Source organism: Sciurus vulgaris (assembly GCF_902686455.1).
Source record: "Sciurus vulgaris genome assembly, chromosome: 4".
NCBI lineage: Eukaryota > Metazoa > Chordata > Mammalia > Rodentia > Sciuridae > Sciurus > Sciurus vulgaris.
In genome coordinates, this window is record NC_136464.1 from 66,865,763 (window position 1) to 66,874,542 (window position 8,780).

An 8,780-nucleotide genomic window follows, 5' to 3' on the forward strand; every position below is an offset into this window, starting at 1 on the left:
TAAACCTACAGAAATGATGGAGATACTCTGTATGCCAATCCCTTGGTGCCCATGAAAGTCCCAGACCTTATAGATTTTGATATTTATGGAAATCTCAATGATCACCTCTCAGTCACATCATTTTGGCTTTTGACTAAGTAATCTGAGCTTCAGAGTTAGTACAGGGAGAGGGTCTTTCCAACTCAATCTTAAAAACCACAACTACAGTAAGTAATTTTCTATGAAGATCAGAGGGCACATAGATAATAGTAGTGCCTTCCAAGAGCTTTCTAGTACACCCTAAGGATTTAGCAGGTAGCCTCACTGCCCCATTAGAAAAGAGTGGACCCTGGTTATCTGAGGTTTTCTAATGAAGAGCAAGGAAGGCACGTTTTGTTTGTTTTTAAAGGAAAGAAAGCTAAACTCACTAACTACTGTCTTTCTCTCTCCACAGAGTCATGTGTTCTTACTGCCAGTGTAGAGAAATTCATGGAAGAAATATCAGCAGGAAGTAAAAAATTTACGGAGAAGGGTGTGTGTTTGCTGCTTCCACACATTAATGGCATGATTTTTTTATGCAAAAAGAAAAACAGAAAACGAAAACCACTCACATTTTAATTTAGCATGAGCCAATTTACAGAGCATGGAAATTCACTTTCATTTCCAGGATTGGCACGTGTGCAATTAGCAATGCAGTGTGTATACAAGAAGCCATGCTGTTAACAGTTTATCTCAAGTAATTTGGTGTCATTTACAAAAGGAAGAAATTCCTGCCGCCAGAAGAGACAGAAGGAGATAGAATGATCAAATCAAGGAGAAACACTAAAATTACTAAATCCACAACAGCTCGCCTTATTTTTCTTGGACCCAAACTGTCAGGGTATAAACACTATTTGTTTCTTTTATAAAACATCGATAGTTTTGCTGTAAATAATAACACTGTATAAATTCTAACAGACAAATAGAATAAATGTCAATAAGGCACTGCCTCTTAGAACACAAACAGAATACTGCAAATGCATTTAACATAATAGGGGTCTCAAGTGACTTCACCCTAGAAAAGGAGGGAGGGATTCTGGGTGGGGGGGACTCTTCACCGACTCTTGTATATTAGCAATTATAATGTTTGTATATGCAAAACTGCTAGCTTGATTTTAAAAAGAAAAGCAAATCTTTAAAATCTGCTGCAAATTTAAATAATTCCCAAAATGAGGAATTCTGTAGTTCTGTGAAAAATTTTTTCTTCAGAATACTAATATTTTGATGCATGTGTATCACCTTATTTTGATTAAATCTTTTCCAATTTTGCAAACACTACAGTATACTGCAAAACAGAAGATTTTATCTGTAAACACAAAGCCCTTCATCTAATATTTGTTGCTATTGCCAATTTTTCAATGAAATGACCTAAAAATGGAAAAAAAAAAAAAAAAAAAACCTATACAGTAGTTGCTTTAGGGGGAGGGGGGCTGCTGTTAGTGCTTAAAAGGGGGTAATGCTTGCCGCTATAGAGGTGGATGGTGCTCATAAGAGGCCCCAGCTGGGGGGATTTAAAACAGACTGAACAGAAATCCTTAGCTAGTAGAATGGCAGCACGCTATAAAATTATTCCTGTATCGTGTACCAGCCATGAGATGTAGACACCTTTCAGTAAGCCAATCATTTGTAACCATTCTAGCAGTGTCATATTTAGGTTAATAAGGCTGCTGTGTTTAAAAGGGCATTTTTATTTGGGTTTTGGTGAAATTCCTTAATTTGTTGATGATTCACATAAAATCAGCATTCATTGACACATAACTCTAATGACATATGTATGAAAAACCAGACACTGGATGACCTAGTCAATTATTTAAGGATAAAATAAATTGTGTTAAAACTCTTCACCTATCTGTGCTCTATAGTGTCCTTGTGTTCTCTGGCAAAAAAAAAAAAAAAAAAATAGTTATCTAAACCCTTGTCAAATGAGTCCTGGCCACACTAATATACCTCCTAGTTCTAATTACACCTCTATGGTCCTTAAAGAGATGCTCTCCAGTACTCAATTCTGCTCTGCAAACTTCCAGCTTACCTAAATGCTGTGCATTTTGTGAAGGAACTAAGAACTAAAGATTAACTGACAAGTAATCTATTTGGGCTGCCCCCCAAAAGTGAGGAATTACATTTATTACAGACAACATGTCAAGAAGTTATAAACTGGCACACACTTCCAGGAACCACCCCATCGTAGTGGCTTTTAAACCATAAAGCACTTACTTTGTTTTTCAATTGACATTTGTTGCCAGTACTTATAAGTTGGGAGATTTTTCCTAATAACCCAAGTTCCTAACTTCTTCGAAAACCAAGATTTAGAAAGAATGTCTCAAAGACCACTTACTGGGTCAAGTTGTCCCTGCCCTCTCCAGCCAGTGGTATAAAGGTACTATGATCCCAAACCTAGCCTCATTTATTACACTTGTGGGTCCTGAAGAGCCTGGTAAGTGCTGAAGTTTGCAACCCATTCATTCCATGATTCTAAGTTCTACAGGGCCACAGGCCAGGGGCTGTTTTTAACTTGTTCTAGCCCAGAGTCTGGCATGAAGTAGTAACAGTAACCAATCATCAGTAAATTTGAGTGGTTACTATATGCCCTTCTCCATTCTAATCTAAGTACATTCCAGTTATTTACTTAGCCCTCATAATCACTTTATGAATTAGCTACTGTTTTTAATAATAGTAGTCCTCATATAAGTGAAATGTGTGCTTAGAGCCATTCAGCAATAGGTATGTTGCCTTTCTGTTAAAGATTATCACCAAATGGAATGAATTCTTCCCAATACCAACACAAAAGTATAAAGAAATTATTTTGTATTAATAATGAAGCTAGACTACATTTGCATGGTGTTCAAATAAACAAAACATGTTCTACCCTTCCACCATATCATCTTAGGATAGGCAAACTGACATCTCTAAAAGGTTAAAAACAAAACAACTTGTACCAAAGCCTTTGTGAAACCTGGGTCCAATTACAAGTGTCCTCTACCTTTTCATTGAAAAGCTAATGAATTTCTGACTCAGTCCTTGACAGAAGGTGATTATCCTGAACTAGAAACTTGACATATGCTTGTCTAGGTATAAAGTGGTTATGTTATATACCTGAAAATATGACTGTAGAGATATGTGATCAAGAACTTCAGATCAAGAAAAAGTTTTTAAATTTACTCAGAAGTATCCAAAATGATAGGATTTTATTTGCATATATGTATATATATAATTTATATGTGTATACATGGATTGAATGGGGCATATATTATATATTCCTGATAATAGTATTTGGCCTGCCAGCTTATAAAAATGTATTCAAGTTTTTTCTTTGACATTGCTATAAAAAGAAAAAAAAAGAACTGTGGTTGATAAATGCCTGATATTTGCTGTTTTTCCATTTTCTATTCCTACCAACTTGCTGAGTTTATTAATGGTATTACTATTGTTTTGCCAAATTATGGTACATACACTGTGCAGTATCATTTCACCACTTCTAAAAAGGATCTGCTTCACTGAAAAGCCTAAGCAGCAGCCTTTCCTCTGTAAATAAGGACTGCTTATCCTGCTTAATCTTGATGTTCCACCATGTTCATTTTAGCATTATCTTGGGGTTCCATAAAGATTGAAGTTTTTCTCCATGGCAAATAAACAAAGAGTTGTTTGCTTGCCTTTGTTATTATGAACATCAGCTCATGTTTGGTTGTACAACAAGGATATATGAGAAGGCCAGAAGTAAATCACAGTAATGATAACTCATCCCAAGTATCTGATGAAGCCAAAAATCCCAACTGATTTCTTATCTGGGTGAGTCTTGGTAGTCTTGATTTGTTGAAGATGTCCTGGCATTGTTAAGAGGTATGTAATTTTCTAATCACATGATGCTTCTCTGTCATGAATTAATGTTCAAATAGTCTAGAAGTAAACATTTCCAAATTTATAAGAGCTTTTTTTTTACATAACAGCAGCAAAAGGCAGTGGTGTCACTTATTTACTAAACAAAAACTGGACTGGATTTTAATAAGCACCCTCAGTAATAGGGCTGATAGCTTTTACTTCTTTAATAGGACTAAATATTATATTTTGAAATAGAAAAAGAAGCACCTGGACTTTGACATATATTTTGTGCCAAACCCATCTTTAATATGTGCTTATATTCAACTGTAATAAGCCTATATTTGATTAGTCAAGTTAATTGAGGCTCTTTGTGCTGAGCACCAAATCAACCCTAATTAAGATTGATGACAATAAGAAACAGGAGAATGAGTAAGCCTCTGTAAAACTGACAGAGGGCAAAGCCTGTAAAGTCGTTGGTTGCAGTTGTGTAGTGGTTAAGGACTATGACAAAGAATTTCAGGCCAAGGATGCCATCTAAGAGTACTTCATTCAATAAATAAGGAAATAAAAATTTTGGCTTCACACACACACAGAGAGAAAATGAAATTAATCATTGTATCTGCTATGCTCATTTCCTGATACTATAAACAATATGTACAACTAGGTGAACATGTGATGGAGAAATTGCACTTCTTTATCCCTTGGTATTTCCTGAGTTCAGGCTGTGTTCCCAATAGAACATCCTGGAACTCCTTACACACTCCAAAGAAGCTCTATAACAAAATTGAGATGCATATGCTCAAAAGATTCTAAAGGCAATGAGAAGAACTACTAGGCCATGGGAGGTATACCAGAAGCAAGAACTTCTGGGACCTTTCAGTTGATATCCCACAAATAAGTTCTCTCTCTGATTAATTTCCCCCAACATCCTTGATTACCATTTCTCTTATGCCATTTAACACAAGCAATGACATATTTCTGAGATCTGGGTGGAATGATGGTTTGCTAGCTTTTGAAACGACTTCTATGTGACGTATACCATTAGTCCTCACACTCTGGGGGACAGACACTTGTTTTGTCCTCTGCTACATCCACAGTACAATACAGTAGTCCCTCTCCTGTCTGCAGTTTTGCTTTCCCAGTTTCAGTTACTCATGGTCCATCCTGGTCTGAAAATATTATAGTGATTATAAATGTTGTTTTATTACTTGTTAATTCTTACTATGCCTATTTTACAAATTAAACTTTATCATAGGTATATATGAATAGGAAAAAAATACAGAATGCATAGGGCTTGGTACTATTAACGGTTTTGGTAATCCACTGAGGGTCTTGGACAGCAGCATATCCCTAAATGGTTAGAAAGGACTACTGTACCTAGAATAGTGCCTGACACCTTATAGATGCTCAAAAAAATGTGTGATAGGTCTATAAATAAATGAATCCACAAACATCAGAAGACAAGGAACAGTGTTGGGAAATGTTACTCTACCACTTTCTTTACAGACTCAACCAAATTGGGAAATACAGCTTTGAGTCTAATGATTTATTCACTGAGGACTAACGTGTCATTCTTCACTAACCCAATTCAGATATAGGACTCCCATTTAACCGAAGAGTCCTAAATAAGTGGGTTAAATATACCAGTGCCTCATGAGCAAATGGCACATCAGTCTCATTCCTAAAGTAGGAATCCTTTACATGCCCATGTGCAGTGTCTCCTCTTTATCACTGACCAACCACTGAGAAACCGGACAAGAATGTAGAACCTCTGCTACAAACCCTTCTCTATAAAAGTCAGCTTAGTTGTCTTCACTTTGCTTTTACTAAGATCTTTCTTAGCATTGGTAAGGACACACAGGGTTCAGAAATTATATCCTGGAGTCCCTTGGGACATCTCTGGCCTACAGAGATGTTTTCGTTTGAAGTACACAGAGTTTAAAAAATAATGGGCATGCCAAGTGTAGTGGCCCATCCCTTTAACCCTAGCTATTCTGGAGATTGACACTGGAGGATAACAAGTTTGAGTCCCTCTATAGCAATTTAGAAAAATATAGTCTCAAAATTAAAAACATAAGTAAATAAATTTTAAAAGGTTGGAGATGTATCTCAATAACAGGACCCCCCTGAGTTCAATCCCTTGTATTGCGAATTTTTTTAAAAGCCCACTCCTGTTTAAACCAGGAGATTTTTTTAGGTGAAAATTTGGATTTTGAGTTCTCTTTAAAATCTGAAGATATAACAATGCTATTTCTGAAACTGTTCATGGCAACCATCACTTGAAGCAAAGATACAGCTGCCACCTTTGAACAGGCGTGTGTTTGACTGTCTACCATAGTCCCTAATCCTCGGTTCCCCATTGACTCCCAAACCCAAACTATTCTATTCATTTATATTCCCAGTCTATTTGATATGATTGAAGGAAAAGGAAAGGATGGGAAATTGATGCCATTCTGCTTAGAATTCATTTTGGCAAGCCAAATATCTACCTTGTTTCCCTCCCATCTCTCTTAATACCAGTAGAAGAAGGAATAACTGTGTAACTCAGAAGATAAAGATAAATCATGTGGTTCTCCAAACACATCCTTCCCTCCTTTCATTCCACTCCACAACAGGTATTCAGTACCTACCACTTTTAAGATGCTGTTTTAGGCAAGAGATACATCAGCTCCTGGCCTAAAGCCTTCAAAATGGCAAGAATACAAATAGCCTCTGTGTGAAATCTAAATCCAGGACTCTTCAGAAAGGGAATCCCTAGGAAGACTTGAGGAAACAAACTACTATAGCACATCCTATGTGGTGCCCTCAGTGTTGCAAACCTATTTCACTTCCAGAGATTCTGGATTTAGGTGAAACCAGTTAAAACTTTGAATTCATGCATAATGTTCTCCTTCCATCCTTTGAGTCCCACATAGTCCAGACCTCTCTACAAAGCTTCCCCTGCTGATACCAACCCACACTGGCAGCTCAGGTAAACTAAATGAATTCTCCACAATTCAACAATTCAATTCCACATCCCAGTTTTTCTGGTAGTCTCCTTGCTCTTTAAGAACAAGGACTATTTTCAACCATCCCCAAAGCAGAGCTGGGTAGAATAATATTCAGTTTTGCATGCCCAGTTATTTATTGGTCCTCTATAATAAAACCTCACCAGACTCCCATTATGCTGCAATGCATACTTGACAGCTCAGCTGGGGCACACTTTACCCACTGGTGTTCCTGCTTGTGTGTACTAAAGAACAGAACTGGAGCTCCCACAGACTGGCTTGCTAACAGTGGTATAGTGGTTAGTGGGCTTTTTCTGGGCAGAATCTGAAGCAAGAAGTACAGGGTATCTAAGGAAAAAAAAAAAAAAAAAACCTACTAAACATTAACCCATTCAAGGACACGTGGCTCTTGGAAACAGTCGTGATGGTGACAGTTGTGGCACAATGAGCTTTAGAGTAGCTCTCCTGCTACTGGTTATGATAAAATTGAATCCTCAAGTTCTATAGGGCAGAGTGGTCACACTCCTGTGTATGGAGGTCACACAAGTCAACCAAATTAGACAAAAGGTTGTGTAGGCCATACTGTACATAAATATGGAAGGCCTCTCCCTAAGGGTGGTTTATGCTTCCAGTTCTATTACTTTCCCCTTCACCAAGGAACTTGCTTTGGACAATGAAGTGAGGGCTGATGCTCAGAGTTGGTTGCTTTATTCATGCTCCCTTTCCTCCTATTTCAACACAGAGAGACTGCCCCCTGGCATGATGCTGAGGTTGAAAGATGAGGGGGAGGAGAACCACATTCAACCCACAATGGACATGCAGTGTAAGCAAGAAATAAATCTTTCCAGTAAGCCACAAAAAGATGTTTCAGTTGTTACTATGATACAATCCTCTCTCCCAATTAATATGCCTGTCAGGTATAAGACATTAAGGCATGATGGCTATAGGTGAAGTACATTCTCCTTCTAATGGGGCTGTCTTGTGGCATAATACAAAACTAACTCTTCCAGATTTCCAAGTTTTTAAAATGTTGACAACTATTTCAATTCTTCCTCCAATAATATTTTGGGCCAAATAAAACATGCCTATGGGTCACCAGTTTTCCAGTTCTGCCACCAGCTCTTGGAATTTGCAGAATGCACACATTTCTGAGTTATGCTATATAAATTTATTGATGTGCAGTTTTTAATCATATGCTGTGAAACTCATGTGTATAAGCAAGTCAGTTAGTTCCTAAGTACATCTGCTAGATGTACTTCAGCACAGCATGGTTATCATCTTTGTACCATTACAAACTCTACAACTCTAAAGGAGTTCACTTAACTCACATTTTATTGTATTTTAGTGAAGACATGATCTCTATTTGCACATTTGATATAACTTCTGTACGCCTCTATAACCACACTGCATGACATCTCTCACCAAAATAGACCAGTGATAATGTGTATAGTCCATGGGCAGGTCTTAGTCAGAGAATCCTGTTACCTGTCTGTAGTGAGATAAGAAACCTGAATCAGAACTTAAATCAACTATATTACTTAGCAGTTTGGGTAACTTTTGTTTATAAATAGTAAAAGAAAGTGGTACACAAATTTACAATTTAATACCAAAAGGTGGTATACAGATTTGCAATCTGTGATCCTTCTTTCTCTTGTTACAGATTAGTGTTCTGTATAACACAGCTCTAGCTACACTAGCTTCCCTTCTGTTACTTAAAAATAAGTCTTGTCAGCTCATCCCATCCCATTTGTACTTACTATTCCTTCTACCAGGGAACCTTCCATCTAAATCTCAAATGTCAGCTCTTCAAGTGTTCCATGGATACCTTCTCCAGTATATCCTGATTCCTCCCCAACACACACACACACACACACAATTGCACTCTATCATATCCCATTTATATTTCCTTCATAGCATTTATCACTATAATCATCTTGTTCATTTCTGTGCTTATTACTG

At 37.2% G+C, this 8,780-nt stretch overlaps 1 protein-coding gene across 26 annotated transcripts in view; it reads left to right on the forward strand.

Moving 5' to 3' along the window:
* ANK3 (ankyrin 3) overlaps positions 1 to 1,941 on the forward strand; it is a 621,742-nt gene extending 619,801 nt beyond the window's left edge. For all 26 annotated transcript variants that reach the window (XM_079136414.1, XM_079136437.1, XM_079136438.1 and 23 more), the window contains one exon: positions 434 to 1,941. The gene's annotated coding sequence lies outside the window, so the exon portion shown is untranslated. The remainder of the gene's footprint in view (positions 1 to 433) is intronic.
* Positions 1,942 to 8,780: the final 6,839 nt, after the last annotated feature.